At 44.7% G+C, this 16,464-nt stretch overlaps 1 protein-coding gene across 1 annotated transcript in view; it reads left to right on the plus strand.

The window, feature by feature from the left end:
* Nucleotides 1-16,464, plus strand: part of TENM4 (teneurin transmembrane protein 4) — a 732,935-nt gene that overhangs the window by 164,387 nt on the left and 552,084 nt on the right.

A 16,464-nucleotide genomic window follows, 5' to 3' on the forward strand; every position in this document is an offset into this window, starting at 1 on the left:
GTCGTCTCATTTATAACGTAGGGTAATAACCCTTCCCTTGCAGGCACTGTCTGAAGATTGCATGTGATAACACACTTGAGAGCTGGCTTTCGAACAAACGTGATTTGTGATTACGGATATGGTCTTTCTCCATAAGTTTCCACTTCTTGGTCTGGCCGCTTCACCAGTAGCTCCCAGTACAAGTTCCCAAATGTATCTGGACTATGCAGATAATTGTCCAAACAGCTGTTTGTGGAAATCTTTACTATGACCATTCCCCGAAAACTTGTTTTAGTTATTTATGTCTGACCACTCCTCTGAACTCCAAGGTATTTAAGAACAAGGTCCAGTCTTAATTCATCTGTATCTCCAGGATGTGACAGAGATGCCATCATTGTTTGAAGAAATAAGTAAACGTGAAAGATAATGAACTCTATGGGTGTCTGCTACGTATCTGCGCTGGGGGTGTAAGGTCTCATGTAATCCCATGGCAGCCCTAGCAGGCTGATACTATTCCACTCTCAGGAAAAGCAAATTGAGGCCCAGAGAGGTGAAGCCACTTACGCAAGAGCATGTAGTCAGTAAGCAGAGTAGGGACACCAGTTTCAGAGCCCTGGACACCAAAGCTAGTTCTCATCTCCTGTACTATTCTCTCTGTGTGTCTCTCTGTCTGTGTCTCTGTCTCTCTCTCCTTTTCATATTTTATTGCACAAACAACATTAAAACAACAGCAGGAAAAAGTAAAATTACCTTCCATTTCCTCACTTCTAGTAAGTCAGCTGTTTCCATTTTTCCACACCCCTGCTGTCTCTTTCTTGCATATGTTCTTTTTTTAATAACAACATTATTGAGATATAATTCACACGCCATAAAATTCACCCTTTTAAATTGTACAATTCAGTATTTTCTAGAATATTTACAAAGTTGTGTAACCATCACCACAATCTCATTTTAAAACATTTCATCATCCCCCAAAAGAAACCCCATTCTCATTAGCAGTCACTCCCTGTTCCATGCTCCCCCAACCCCCAGCCCCTGGCAGCCACTAATCTTCTTTCTCTCTCTATAGATTGCCTATTCTGGACATTCTATATAAATAGAATCATATAATATGTTGCCTTTGTATCTGGTTTCTTGTACTTTGTGTAATGTTTTCAAGATTCACCCATGTGGTAGCATGCATCAGTACCTCATTCCTTTCTATGGCTAAATAACAGACACATACACACACACACACACACACACACACACACACACACACACACACACCCCCCTCGTTTTGTTTATCAGTTGATGGATATTTGGGTTGTTTCTACTTTTTAGCTATTATGAATAATGCTGCTGTGAACATTTGTGTACAGATTTTTGTGTGGACATATACTTTCAGTTCTTTGGGGGTACATGCCTATAAGTGGTATTGCTAGGTCATGCTCTATGATGAACATTTTTAAGAACTGCCAGTCTGTTTTCAAAAATAACTGTACCATTTTACAATCCCACCAGCAATGTATGAAGTTTCCAATTTTTTCACAACCTTTCCAACTCTTTTCCTTGTCTTTCTCTTTTTTTAGCCACCCTCCTGAATTTGAAGTGATATCTCATTGTGGCTTTGATTCAGATTTCCCTAATGACTGATGATGTTCAGCACATCTACGTGTGCTTATTGGCCATTTTTATATCTTTTTTGGTGAAATGTCTATTCAATTCCTTTGCCCATTTCTTAATTGGGTTATTTTTCTTCTTATTGTTGTTCTTCATATGTTCTGCATACAAGTCACATCCAATATTATGATTTGCAAATATTTTCTCCTATTCTGTGAGTTGTCATGTCACTTTCTTGACAATGTTCTTTGAAGCACAAAAGTTTTTAACATTGATGAAATTTGTCTGTTTTTTCTTTTGTCACTTGTGCTTTGAGTATCACATCTAAGAAACTTTTGCTTAATCCCAAGCCATGAAGACTTACTCCCACATTTTCTTCTGAGTATTAGAGTTTTAGTTCTTACATGTAAGTATATGATCTACTTTGAATAAATCTTTGTATTTTATGTAAGATGTGGGACCAACTTCATTCTTTTGCAGGGCATATCCTGTTGTCCTAGCCCCATTGGTTGAAGAGGCTATTGTTTCCCCAGTGGAGGTTGATTTATGGACTCTCGGTTCTATTTGATTAATCTCTATATCTATCCTGATGCCAATATCACACTGCTTTGATTATTGTAGCTTCAGAGTGAGTTTTGAAATTGGGAAGTGTGGGTCCTCCAACTTTGTTCTTCTTCAGGATGACTTTGGGTATTCTGTATTTCTTGCATTTTTATGTGAATTTTAAGATCCACTTACCAATTTCTTTAAAAAAAAAATATTCACCTGGGATTTCAATAGGGAATGCATTGAATCTGTAAATCACTTTGGGACTGTTGCCGTCTAAATGATATTGTCTTCCAATCCATAAACATGGGTTATCTCTCCTTTACTGTGGTGTTTTATAATTTTCAATATTATTATACATATAACATGTAAAGAAGTCTTGTACTTATAAACAAGCCTTGTAATTTAAAAAAAAGTATTCCTAAATATTTTATTCTTTTTGATGTTGCTGTAAATAGAATTTTTTTTTAATTTCATTTTTTCATTGCTCATTGCTGGTATATAGAAAACAAGTGATTTTTGTACATCGATCTTATATCCTGCAACCTTACTGAACTTGTTTATTAGTTCTATTAGTTTTTGTACGTATATGAGGATTTTCTATATATAAGATTTTGTCATCTCTGAGTAGAGATAGTTTTATTTCTTCTCTTCTGTAACCTAGATTCCTTTTTTTTTCCTTTTTCTTGGCTAATTTCCCTGATTAGAACCTCCAGTACAATGTTGAATAGAAGTGGTGAGAGCAGACACCTTGTCTTGTTTCTAATCTCAGGAGGAATGTTTTCAGCCTTCCACCATTAAGTATGATATTAGCTGTGAGTTCTTCAAAGATGGTCTTTTTCAAGTTGAAGATTCCTTGTTTGTTGAGTATTTTTGTCATAAAAACAGTGTTGGATTTTACCAAATGCTTTTCCGTGTCTATTGACAGAATCATGAGATTTTTCTCCTTTATTCTCGAAATGTGGTGTATTATGTTGATTGGTTTTTGTATGTTAAACCAACTCTGTACTCCTAGGAAAACCCCACTTGATTATGGTGTATAATCCTTTTCATGTTTGTTGAATTCAGTTCAATAGCATTTTACTGAGGAATTTTATATCTGTAATCACAGGGGATAATGATCTGTAGGTTTTTTCCTTTGTGATATCTTTGACTGATTTTGGTGTCAGGGTAATACTGACCTCATAAAATGAGTTGGGAAGTGTTCATCCCTCTTCTGTTTTTTGCAAGATTTCATGAAGGATTTGTGTTAATCTTGCCTCTTTTTTTGAGAACTTTAAAAAGTCTTGATAATAAAGCTTATGATAGCTCATAGTTAGGCCTTATTGTGTGCCTGTGCTGGATGGGTCTGTGACCCCAGAAACTTGACGTTAGATTAAAGCCTGAAAACTTCCCTATGAGTAGGACAGGGGATTTCCTGCTATTACGCGAGGCAAGACATTCAGTACTGGGAAAATGGGGTGGACAGACAGATGTGATTCCTGCCTTTTTTTTTTTTTTTTAATGTTTTAAACATTTCTGCACAAATGCCTGGATGAATACAGCACTGAAGCAAATCCTTCTGCTCCAAAACAGATAACAGATTGGCCTCTTGACCACATGTTGAACAAGACCAATGCTTACACCATTATCTCCCCTGAAACCCATCCTTGTCCTCCTAGAAAATCAAAATATCCACACGTATTAATGGCTCAGCATCCAGGTTAACAAAAGAGTTGAGTGTTTGTTTTTGTTCCTTTTTAACATGTGAAAATGAGGAAAGACTATTCCTGATGGAAATTGCTTGCAACAAGAAACAGGAGTCTGAGGTTTCACTATGTTATAGGACCGATCCATGATGATGATCACTCCCTGAGCTTTTCTAAAGGAAAGATGCTCATGCCTTCAGTCACTTCATTAATTCATTCAGCAATTCCATACTGAGCTCCTTTTCTATGGTAGGTCCTGTACTGAAGTGTCAGGTGGGAATGCATTTCAGTCCCAGGAGAGAGCCGAGTCTGGTGGGGAAGATCAGCCTCTAAGCAAACAGTCACTACCAAGCATGATCATGGCCATAGCACAGGCATAAAAGGAGGTCACAGGAATGTAGAGGACGGAGATATCAGGGACAAACCATGTCAGAGGAGATACAGTCCACAGGGAAGCTTGAAGGATGCATAGGAATTGGCGTAGCAGAGGCCCAAGCAGAACCGGGAGGTCACTGAAAACAGTCTGTCTTCACATTCATAGTCATTTACAGGGGCTCAAAGGAACAGCATTGAAAGATGACTTGGAGAGACCCCAGGAGGTAAATCCTAAATACAAAGAGCTTATGTGCTTTTTTAAGAAGTTGTACTTTATCTGGGGCGGTAAAGATTTTAATGAACCAGGAACTTTCTTGAACAGCAGCCCACGGGTACCAGAGAGGCAGAACTGAAACCATATCTGATTGCAAAAGTCAGGTCTAGACCTTGGAAAATTGTCCTTGAATGGGATGCAGGTCTCCTAGGGCCTTTCATCCAGCGTCCTCCACCTCCTGGACCTTGTCTTCCTTCCCATGGCTCCAAAAGAGTCATCCCAGTTCACTAGGAGGTCAGACGCAAAAATACTGAATTCTGATCCTAACTCTTACCTCCAAACTGGAATGGATAACACTGAATCCTATTATGCTTATTGGTAAAATAGGGACACTGATGCCTCCTTCATAGGGTCGTTGTGACAACAAAAGGAAATAAGGTTTCTCTAAACATCTTCAGAGATCTCCACTGCCAGCTGGACCAAAGATGTGCCCCGTTCGTTATGGAAGTAAGACCATCAATGTTGGGAGCTGCTTAGACCTGGGTTCAAATTCCAGTGCACCTGCTGGCAACTTGACCCTGGACAAATTATTTAACTCCCTGAGCCTCTGTTTCCTCCTTCGTGAAATAAAATAATCAAAATACCTCCCCTTTGGGGTTGCAGTGAGGATGTAGCAGTTCCTGTGACATCCCCAAGCACATCAAAGGTGCTGAAGGTTTGCCTTTTGAATCTGAATGTGAACAGGAAGCTTGCTTTTGCTGGAGGCTTCTGGAGGGGTGGACACAAATCTCCCTCATCAGTGTGCAGAGCCTAATATATAACCATGCTCAGCATATAAAGATATTCCAATGTTTTTGCTGTTGAATTTACTTTCTTCTCTCAATCCAGGTTGCTATCCAGTTGAAAAAAAGAATCGACTCTGACCTTTTGGAAATACAAATAAATCAATGAGGAAAAAAGATTTTAAATCATCTTTACATCAATTCCATACATTTATTTTGCTGAGTGGGCTAAGCAGGTGTTAATCAATTTGAGGCTCCCTTAAGGAAACAGGAAGGGCTCTCAGTTCCTGCTTCCATGCTCCCGGCGTGGCTGCCCCAGTTCCTCCAGCCAAAAGGCAGAGCGGTATCTCTTGTGCATTGAGGAGTTAGGAAGTTTGACCTGCGAGAGATGTGTCCTTAATGATGTTTTATACCCACGGGCCTCTGGAGAAGAGAGCTTCGGGAGGATTAAGTGGGGCAGGAGGCTGCAGGAGCCACCAGTCAAGGGGCAAGTGTGTGGAGCGACGGGAGTTACACCGTCAAATGTGTGCCAGGGGAGGGCACGTGTGATTGCAGGGGCTCTAAAAGCAGGCTTAGTACAATCTGTGCCCCGGACTTGCTTCCCTCTCCAGACTGGTCCCATACCTGACATTCCCTGCTTGTTCTGTTCCCCCTCAAATGAGGAGGGGGCTAGCTACGGGACTCAATAAAGCCCAGAATCAGGCCCGGGAGCAATGGTACCTGCCCCCCTGAGTCCCCACCAGTGTCACTTACGAGTGCCAGGCTCGGGGATGAGTGAGATGGGGTTCCCCCACCCCCCCGAGCTGCTCACTGTGGGGGGACAGCCACAAAGGAAGGTCTTTAGGAGCCCTTTGGAGGCTGCAGTGAATCTAAGTAGAGGGAGAAGGAGCGGGTCGGGCAGAACGGCAAAAGCTGCAGAAGGGCAGGAGATGCTGGATGTCCATCTTGAAGGATGAGAGTTTACCAGACAGCGGACGACATGGAGGTTATTCCTGGCAGAGGGAAAGTCTGCACAAAATCTCTGAGACCTGATGCACCTGGAGTCCTGGAAAAATGGGTAGAAGTTCAATGGGACAGGAAGAGTGAGTGAAGGGCAGATATGGGGAGGGCGGGGAGATGTCACAGGAGGACAGGTTCTGCCTGGATAGGAAGTGTCCTGTAGGTTGGACTGTAATGAATGTGAACTTCATACTCTGGGGAGTGGGGAGGCAAGGTAGAGAGACCAAGTAAGTTCAGCCTGAAATAGCCCTGAATTAATGCATCAAGTAGTCTTCTATGACAGCGGACCCTAACCTTTTTGGGACCAGGGATGGGTATCGTGGAAGACAAACAGGGGTGGGGAGGGATGATTCAGGCGGTAATGTGAGTGGTGGGAAACAGCCGATGAAGCTTGGTTTACTGGTCCACCACCCACCTCCTGCTGTGCGACTTGGTTCCTAGCAGGCTGCAGACCAGTATCTGTCCGGGGCACATAGGTTGGGGACCCCGATCTATGAAGCACTGTCAAGTGCCCTCGCCTTGCTGGGCTCTGGGGATCCACGAGTACAGAAGTAGACTTGACTCTGAGGAGGCTTCCTCTCCACCTCTCTGCCTGCCGCTGTCTAACACTGTTCTATCCTATCCCCTGTCCCACTCATAAGATGTTAAGCCTCCTGAAGTCTGTGTTATTCATCTTCTGCCTGGAGCATTCACTCCAGGATCTTCTGGGCAGAGGTTATGAGAAAACAGCTTTGAAAATGAACCTACTAACACTTTGGGGGGGAGGGGTTCCTCCAGAGCTGGTGCCTAGAAGGGAGTCCCTAAGGTGGCAGACTTCAGCTTGGAGGGACCAAGTTACAAAGTCTCCAGACACTTGGAGGGCTGAGCCACAGTTGTGTGCCTATGTGTCTGGGGACTCTGCAGGTGGAGACACGTGCACATGTGTCCGCTGTGCGGGCATGCGCGTCTGGGCCCCTGTAGGTGCTTGTTGGGTACATCTGTGCTCCTGGACCCCGTGCGCTTGTCTGGGTCTGCACATGTTGCCATGCCTGTGCGATTTCCCTTCCGGCTCTGTTTGTTTCTGTGAGGATGCAGAACCCCTGTCTCACCTTGGAAACGATTCTGTTGTTTGTGATTTCCCGATGGTGACAGTGTCACCGCACCCACCTGTCACTTGTGCACATGTACATGCACACCTGGCAGCGCTCCGGAGCTGCTGGCTCTGGGAAGCCCTGAGAGGCTGCCACAGGCCACTTGAGTGGCTCACTAATGGGCTCACTTCCTTCCTCGGAGAAATGGTCCAGGAAACGTTTCTGGAAATTAAATTTCAGTACTGGTTTAACTTCAGTAAAATACAATGAAGATGAAGTGGTGAGAATTTGGGAACTTCCTCTGACTCTCTTTGGTGGGAAATCTCCTCCAGCATCTGGACTCTGGGAAGAGAATCCTTCCATGAGCTTCTGGGGAGCTTTCAAGCAGGTCCTGGTTTTGGTCCTGAGCCTTTAGTCAAAATGCTGACAGTGAGGCCGAGTGCCCTAAAGGGTGCATTTCTGCAGGTGTCAGAGAATAATCCAGCAGTCAGGAGTCAATTTGTCCAGCCAGCCTCATTTTCTCAGTAGAGACAGGTGCTTATAACTTTGTTTCTAGACTCAGCCATCTTCACCGACTCCTTTCTTGGTGAATGGCGTTGCCATCCTCTCAGGCATCACCAGCTCCTAAATCTCCCAGCTTTAAATCCTCGCTGGAACAAGATGAGAAAAGAAACAATCGAATGAAATCGATAGGTACAGTTCCCCCACGTGTTACCGGTCACTCACATGCTCTCTCCAATCTGCCTTCCCCTTTTCTCTGCTCTGAGTGTATTTGAGAAAGGAGAGGACCTCATTTTGTTAACTAATTTTGCTGCCTGAGGCAGAATTCGCTTTTCTTGTTCTCGTTTACTTTGCAGAGAGGCATTGCAGGACTACTGAGCTGTAATCTTGCAGGAAGGTGGCTTCTGGGGCCTCTTGGTCAATAACATGTTCAGTTTGCCCTCGGCTCCCGCCTCAGCCCCTCTACCCTGTGCTTTTTTCAGGCTGCATTTCTGAGCTAGGATGGTGATAACTGGCCATCAAAATAAAAATACCCTCCTTGCCCCCCACCCCCGACCCCAAGAAATGCAACACAGACTCCAAGAGCCAGGACTTAAAGTGTCTTTGGAGTTCCTTTACCTGAACCCCTGTTTTTCCAGATGGGAAACCGAGGTTCAGAGAGGCTTAACGAGTTACTCAAGGTTGGCCTGAGGAGGCAGGCCCAGAGTTCAAGTCCCCTGACTCCAACGTCAGCGCCTTACTTCTCTGACCCTAACTCTAGACCATACAGTGGGAGCAAACCATACTGTTTTCAAAATATTTTCTGCCAGCATTGAAGCAAATGGTCCTGACAGTGTGACAAAAAGCCAAGGCTCTGCAGTCCTCGGTTCACATCGCATCTTTTCATTGACCAGCTGTTAGTCATAGGGCCAGTTACCTTCACTTCTTTGAGCCTCAGTGCCCTCGTCTGTAAAATAGGGACAAGAGTTCTACCCCTCTCATAGGGCTGTCATAAAGATTCGAGAAAAATCCCATATTTCAATCCTTCGTAGGGTCCCTGGCTCAGAGTAAATTATCAACAATTGTTAGTGCCCCCTCCATCTGGAAGCTGACAAATTCAATTAACCAGAACCGCCCCCCACCCCCGCTTCCCAAGCCTCCCCGTTCACAGACTCATAAATCTTGTGTTGGAACGGAGCTCCATAAATCATCTGGCACAGCCCCCGGTTAGCAGAGCCCTCGCTGTATTTGGCTCAGTGTGGTCCCCAGTCTTCTGCTGGCTCAGCCTGCCTTATTGTAAGCAGAAGAATTCCCACCAGCGCAGCCAAAAAAAGGGAATAATGCTATCAGTGGATTCCACAAAAGCGCTAATATGAGCTGGACAGGAGGAGAGGGGACGTACCTATGTTTAGAATCTGTGTCTTCAGCCCTTTCCTGAAGCAGCAGAAGTTGGGGGGACAGAGGGGAGGAGTGTTTGCAGCCAGCTGACCCTGCAAGGCCAGCAGAGCAGCTGGGCTGGTTCTCCTCTCCTCTTTCCTCGGAAAGTGGGGCAGCAGGAAAGAAGGCTGGCAGGGCGGGAGGGCAGCTGCAGAGGGTGCCCCCGGAGCAGTGTGGAGCATGATAGTGCCAGAGGCCTCGGGCTTCCCATCGGGACCCCAGGGCGACTGGAACAGGGCAGTGAGGTGGCCCAGATGTACAGGATCTGTAACCTTCTAGTCTGTTGGTTTCCAGGCAGGGATTCTCCTGGCTTGGTCCTCTTGGAAATGCCTGCAGTCAGGGCCCAGGTGTTCCGAGGCCTGGGCCAGGAGAGAGCTACAGAGACTGTAGACTCTGGTACATGCTTGACACTAGCCCTTCGCACATCCTCCTCTCACAGAATGTCTGCTCTCCCTTTCTCTGCCCCCATAAACTTATCTCAGGACCTTGCTCCAATATTTCCCCTGTGAACACTTCCTGCTCCCTGGAAGCCCTGCGAGACCTTGGAGCACTTCTGTGAGAATGAGGAAAAGATGCCCTTCCTCCAAGCAGGCACAGCCCTTCACCAGGGCACACAGTTGGGTGGGCAAAGTGGGAACCAGGTTTCAGGTCTCATCCACTCCGGAGCAGGGCACAACCTGAACAACCACACATGGCAGCCCTGACACTCCTCCTACACACAGGCACCATGTCCCCACATGTGCTGTGCACATTCTGTCTTACCACAGTGTACTGTGACCAGATGAGGGCCACAGCAGGAGACTTGAGCCTTGGCAGTGAATAAAATGGCCAATGGCCTGAGGTCCAGACTAGCTGGATGATTCCCAGCAAGGAGCTTCCTTACACGGGATCTTAGTGTCCATATCCTTCAAGTGAGGCAGGTGGACTAGATAATCTCTAGGGCCTCTTTCAGCTTTACAGTCTATGTTTCTGCTCATTTTTAGGTGGCATAGCGAAGGTATAATCAGAAAAGCATGTGTGCTCTACCCTTCCCCCAAATAAAACCCACATGATCCAGAGACATAGAAGTTACTTTTGATTTATTCATGGTCTGGCTTTCCTGTCCTTTGCTCCCCTCCGCTGGAGTCTTAGGCTGGACCAGAGGGCCTGTCTGTGCAGGATGCTGAGGATTACTTGTCACCCAGGGAGAACCAGCCTCAAATCTTATTTTCCCTCAGGTTGTCTCTGCAGCTGCAGTGCTGGGATGGGCTGGGTCTAGAAGTTTCAGCCAATAAGCCTTGGGAAACTTTGTAAGCCTGTAGCTCTTTCCATGCAGATTTTCTAGTATCACATCACCATCTTGAAATGGTTACCAGACTGCATTTCCTATCTTCCTTTTTCCATCTTGGAGAGATGAGCAGGAATCAGGGAGGGGCTGGAGGCTGGAGGCAAGCCAGCAGAAGAAGTAGAAAGCCCAGGGTGTGGGTACCTGCCTGACAGAGCTGTGCTTCTGTCAATTGGTTTGCTTGTTTGTAAGCTGCACGGCAGCAGTGTCCTCCCCTCCTGCAGAGGGCAAAGCAGAGAGCCGGCCTGGGCACAGACGCACACGTGCCTCACATCGCCTGTGGGCGTTCTGTGCACAGAAATAACTAGAGAGCAGCCAAACTTCCCAGGTGACATGTTTGCATGTGGTTTGTGTCTGAGAGGCTGAGGCATCCAAAAGAAAAAATGTTGAAGGATTGAAAACACACACATACACATACCATTTACCCATATCCAGCAGCCTGAGACTTCTTTGGGCATTGTCTGTTCCTGCAAATAGGTTGTAACTTGGCGATTTTTAGAATCAGAGGATGTCAAGGCTGGGAAGCAATGTACAAGATTATTCAGTCTGACGGATTCCAAACTTTTATTGGCCACAAAAGCCTCTCTTCAGAGGAAATTTTATAGGACCCACAATGTATAAAATAGAGGAAAGCAAGGTAGAGTGGGGAGGAAGAGGATAGGAGGCCTTAAGACAGAGTACAGTATGAAAGACACTGAGCTCTCCCAGCTCTCAAGGAAACTGAGGCCCAGAGAGAAGTACCTTGGCTAAGGTCACATGCCAAGTGAATGGCAGAACCTAGAATGAACCCAAGCCAAACCATGGGGAAGGTCAGGTCACAGCTGAACTAAGATGAAAATACTGCCTTCCTCTGTGATTCAAAACCAGCCATCTCTCTACTGCATCAGGCTGCCACTCTTACATGGTTAGGCTTTTCCCCCCTTAATTTATAGGGGAATCATCAAGTGCCACAGCTGGAAGTGCCAGCTCAGTGGTTTCTAATCTCTCTTCTGCCAGTGCTGGGGTTTCAGCAGAGGAGGGCAGGGGAGGGGTCTGATGGGTGACCTGGTGAGTCCTGCCCTCCACTTGGCCAGACTAGCTCCTCTCTTACCTGATGTCCAAAGATGTATTCTGGAAAACTTATGACAGGGATGGAGGGAGCTACTTTAAACAAAGAAAAGGCCTGAGAAATTCTCATTAAGTCTAAACTTCCTCTGGTGAGGAAATCAGCGACCTGATTTAGTTGATGCCTGTGGAAAGAGGCTTAACTTTCAAAGGCAAGAGAATTAAAGGCGCAAAACCCCTGTTATCTTCAATCTGCAGGAGCAGCGTTTGTCATCCATCTCAGCCTCAGCGAGCCTGGGAGAGCAAACGGCTGATGCCTCGTGCAAAAGACCCTCACAGGGATTTAAGAGCAAATCTGGTCCCCCATGGCTAGCAGGAACCTTCTGCTTTTTTGCTTTTTGTCCTCTACCCCTGCTACCAGCTAGATGTTTGCATTTGACCTGTGAATTTCAAGCACTGATGACCTCAGGTGACCCCCCCACACACACACACACTAGGGCCTCCCTTCTGACAACACCCCCAATTTTCTACCCCTGGCCATCTCAGCCCCATGGCCCTTCACCTTTCTCCCTGCCCACAAATAGGTGCTGAGGCTTGCTGAGGCCGTGGAGGGGGGGCCCGTGTTCCTTCTTCCCTTCCACTGGATGTTGCAGTGAGCAGAGCTGTGTAAACCCCTGGCTCTGCCAGCCGTCAGCCCCTGGAGAGCGAGGCTCTGCTCCTCCCTCAGATCTTTGCAGGGGTCTCCTTAACCTGTTGTTTGCAAGGTTTGTTCCTGGCATTAAATCTAATAAGCTCCTGTCTGGTGGTTTGATCCTGGGCTTTTTTGAGGAGGTTTGGCCTTTACGGGCGTTACCAGGATGCTGCTGACAAGCCAGGCTTGTGGAGCTCACGTCAGCCTCAGGAGCCTAGGGCTTTCACACAGGCTTGGCTGGCTGGAGACAGCGGGGCTCTGCTGGCACAGGCCTGGGCTATAGTGTGCTGGCTGGGCAACTTACCCTCTCTGAGCCGCCATTTCTTCCTCTTAAAAATGAGGAGTATACCAGAGAAGATTGTTTTGAGGAGTAATTAAAATAATAGCGGGAATTCAGTAAACAGTCATTCCTCACCTTCCAGTAAAGCCCAAGTCTCATGACTCCATATAATTTAACACAAATCAGAGCTTAGCATCTTCTGCCTAAGAGTTCTGCCAGGATACTCTCCAGGGGCAGAGGGGAGCTTTTACCATATGTCCTCAATGTAAAGACACATGCAGTTTAACATTTTAACATCTCCAAAATTGAAATGCATGTTACATGTCATAGGCATGTCAGAGTTTAATTGGCATTGTTGTTGAGATTTTTTTCCTATTTTCTCAGTGGCTCATAAAATAATGATGGGTCCCCGTGACCAGAGCAGTTGTCATTGATGGCATCTTCATTGTGATGAAATTGAGTGTTAGGTACTTACCATGTGCCCAGTGCTATTCTAGACCACTTTACACGAGTTGCTTAATCTGTGCAAGAACCATGAGAGGTAGGGATTGATAACCCTGCTTTACCGATGGAGAAGCTGAGGCTCCGAGAGGTAAAAGGACTTGGCCAGAACACAGATTTATTAAGTTGAGAAATGAGAATTTGAACGGAGAACTGCCTGACTCCAAGACCTGTGGATAGGTCTATGTGGAGAAGAAAAGCTAGTTTCTTTTTGTGGTTTTAAACTTATTTTACTGAAATATAGTAGATTTACCATGTTGTGTTAGTTTCTTCTGTACAGCAAAGTGACTCGGTTATTTGTATGTACACATTCTTTTTCATATTCTTTCCATTATGGTTTATCACAGGATATTGAATACACTTCCCTGTGCTACACAGTAGGACCTTGTTGTTTATCCATTCTGTATATAATAGTTTGCATCTGCTAACCCCAAACTTCCCCTCCATCCCTCTCCCACACACCCCTTGGCAACCACAAGTCTGTTCTCTATGTCTATGAGTCTGTTTCTGTTTCACAGATGAGTTCATTTGTGTCATATTTTAGTTTTCACGTGTAAGTGATACCATATGGTATTTGTCTTTCTCTTTCTGATTTACTTCACTTAGTATGATCATCTCTAGGTCCATCCATGTTGCTGCAAATGGCATTATTTCAGTATTTTTTATGGTTGAGTAGTATTTCATTGTGTACATGTACCACATCTTTATGCATTCATCTGTCGATGGACACTTAGGTTGTTTCCATGTCTTGGCTAGCATGAATAATGCTGCTATGGACTTACGGGTGCATATATTAAAAGCTAGTATCTCTTTGCTTCTTAAGACCAGCCTTGAGCAGATCCATGTCCAAGGTCTGGAGGGTGCCTTATTTTAATAAGCAAAATCAAATACATTTACCAGGTGTCTGTTATGAACTAGGCACATCCTAGGCATTGGAGGTTCAGTGATAAACATAATATATGTGGAACTTAAAGTCCAAGAAATCCAAGCAATTACAATGCATTTAATAAGTGTTTTAATGGGACTCTACAGAAGGCTGTGGGAGCATGTAGGAGGGGCCCTTACCCTAGGCTAATGGAGCCATGGGGAATTTCTAGGAGGAAGTTACCCGATTTGAAAGTTATCCCAGCAAAATGAGTTGGGAGTAGTAGAGGGCATGTTCCAGGCAGAGGGAAGAGCATGTGAGAAGAGGCCAGAGAGTGTGTGGCCTATTAGAGAAGCTGAAAGATCTAGATCTACACTATCCAATATGGTAGCCACATGTGGCTATTGAGCATTTGAAGTGCGGCTAGTCCAAACTGATATGTACTGTAAGTGTAAAATACACACTGGATTTCAGAAACTTGGTATGACAAAAAACATAAAATGTCCCATTAATTTTCTATATTGATTATGTGTTAAAATTATGTTTTAGATAAAGTATGTTTATAAATAAAATACAATATCTTGTTAAAATTAATGACACTTGTTTTGTATAACTGTTTTAAAAAGTGGCTTCTAGACTATTCAAAATCACATATGTGGCCCACATTTGTGGCTCACATTATATTGGAACATAATGCACCAGGAAATGAACAGTTATTGTAGGACTGTAACCTGGAAGATAAAGCCAGGGAAATCAGTTGAAAGTTGCAGAATTCCAATGCATTTGCTGTGTTAACTCATTTAATCCTCAAAACAACTCTAGAAGTAGAAATTGTTAAATTCATGTGTATAGCTAAAGAGAAAGAAGCTGAAAGAGGAGGATGACTTAACCAGGTGACCCTGCACAGAGCAGGGTCATCTATAAGCAGTTCAGAGCCCACAGCCCAATATTGCCAGGGGCACGGCCAGAACCCAGGTCTTCTGAGTCCAGCCTGGCACCCTTCCCACTCCCTACACCCCATATCTGGCTGCCAGCCTGAAAATGGCCATGCAGCTTAGGACACAGACTCCTGGATCATCGGGACCTAAACTTTTCACACCATCCCTACAATTGGGTTCCCTTTTGCAGATGCTTTCCCAGGTCCCTTACTCCAAGCAATTAGCAAAGATGTGATACCTGGCAATTACTCCCCCTGTAAATGAGCTCTGATGCCTGGCTATTTCCCCAACTTCGTTATTGTTTGTTTAGATCATAACTGTTTTCAGAAAATGTCCTTTTTGAAAGAACACGGAGCACTCCTGAACATTTACCACCACTTCTAGAAAGATTGCTCTGTGCCCACCCCAACCCCACTGGCATGAACATATAACACACCCACTTCTCCACTAGCACCACATCCTGTTCACCAGAAGCCACAGGGTTGAAAGGTAGCTGAACAGAAATATGGGAATGGTTCCAAACTCCTTAAAGGACAGCATCTTCCTGGGGGGCAGAATTTTATTTTCATTTTCTAAAATCAAAGATATCCTGACAAATGATTACAAAATAAAATAGTGCAGAAGGTCTTGTAGTGAAAAGCAAAATCCTTCTCCAGCCTCATACCCCCTGCCCTAAGGCAATCACATTTAACTGCTTTTGTTTTTAGTTCTTTTCTGTGGTTGCTTCCACATCATTAAATAATATTTGCTTAAACTGCTCCAAAGTAATGTATCAGCTTTACACAGTATCTATTGCCTCCCTGCTGGATTAAGTGAAGGTTTAGCTCACTGACACCCCACCTCCTCCCAGGGTGCACTTGCAATTAGGAGTCAGTATTATGACATTTTTAGTTCTTCCTGTGGTCACCTTTATAACTCTAAATAATATACTCAAGACAAGGGTTCTGAAGAGTCACTTCTCCTGGATGCATCTCTTCAAAGCTTCTCTTCCAGTTGTAAGACAGCTTTCTGCAGAAAGGCCCCTTTATAGCAAGAATTGTTCTGTAGCACCTAAAGGGTGCTTTATTCTTCGTATTTTGAGGTGGATAGCTATCATTAATTCTTCAGAGTTTGAATTTCTACCTTGCAGAGGATAGTGGTAATCATAGGGCTGTTGGAAAGCACTGGAATGCAAATGTGTGGTGTGGTTAAGAAAGCTTACTTATCTCCATCATTGAAAAAAACTCTTCACTAGAACCTCAGAGCTCCTCCTGCCTGATTCATAGAACATCATAGCTTTAGTTGGAACCTGGTTGTGCTTTTCTTTTGAAGAACTAAGGTATAGGGATATGAACTAGATAGAATCAGGCTAATAAGCTACTTAGAGCAGGGTCTAGAAACCCAGGTCTTCCAAATGTGATGTAAGAAATATTGCATTTCTATCACATTATACTGCTCCATGAGCCTGGGAGTCATCTGTGTGCCACAGAGAAGGCTAAGGGCAAAATTCAGAATAGGTTGAAGTTAACCTTCTACCTAGGTCTGGAGTTAACCAGGGTTATTATAAGTAAGTTGAAATAGCAATGAAATGTTAGCAGGAACAGCACTGTCGTGTACTTGGTGTAGGTGTAGGGGTGGGGTGGAGGAGTGCGAAATCATTAATGCAAAGC

This window comes from Hippopotamus amphibius, chromosome 9, assembly GCF_030028045.1.
Source record: "Hippopotamus amphibius kiboko isolate mHipAmp2 chromosome 9, mHipAmp2.hap2, whole genome shotgun sequence".
Lineage (NCBI taxonomy): Eukaryota > Metazoa > Chordata > Mammalia > Artiodactyla > Hippopotamidae > Hippopotamus > Hippopotamus amphibius.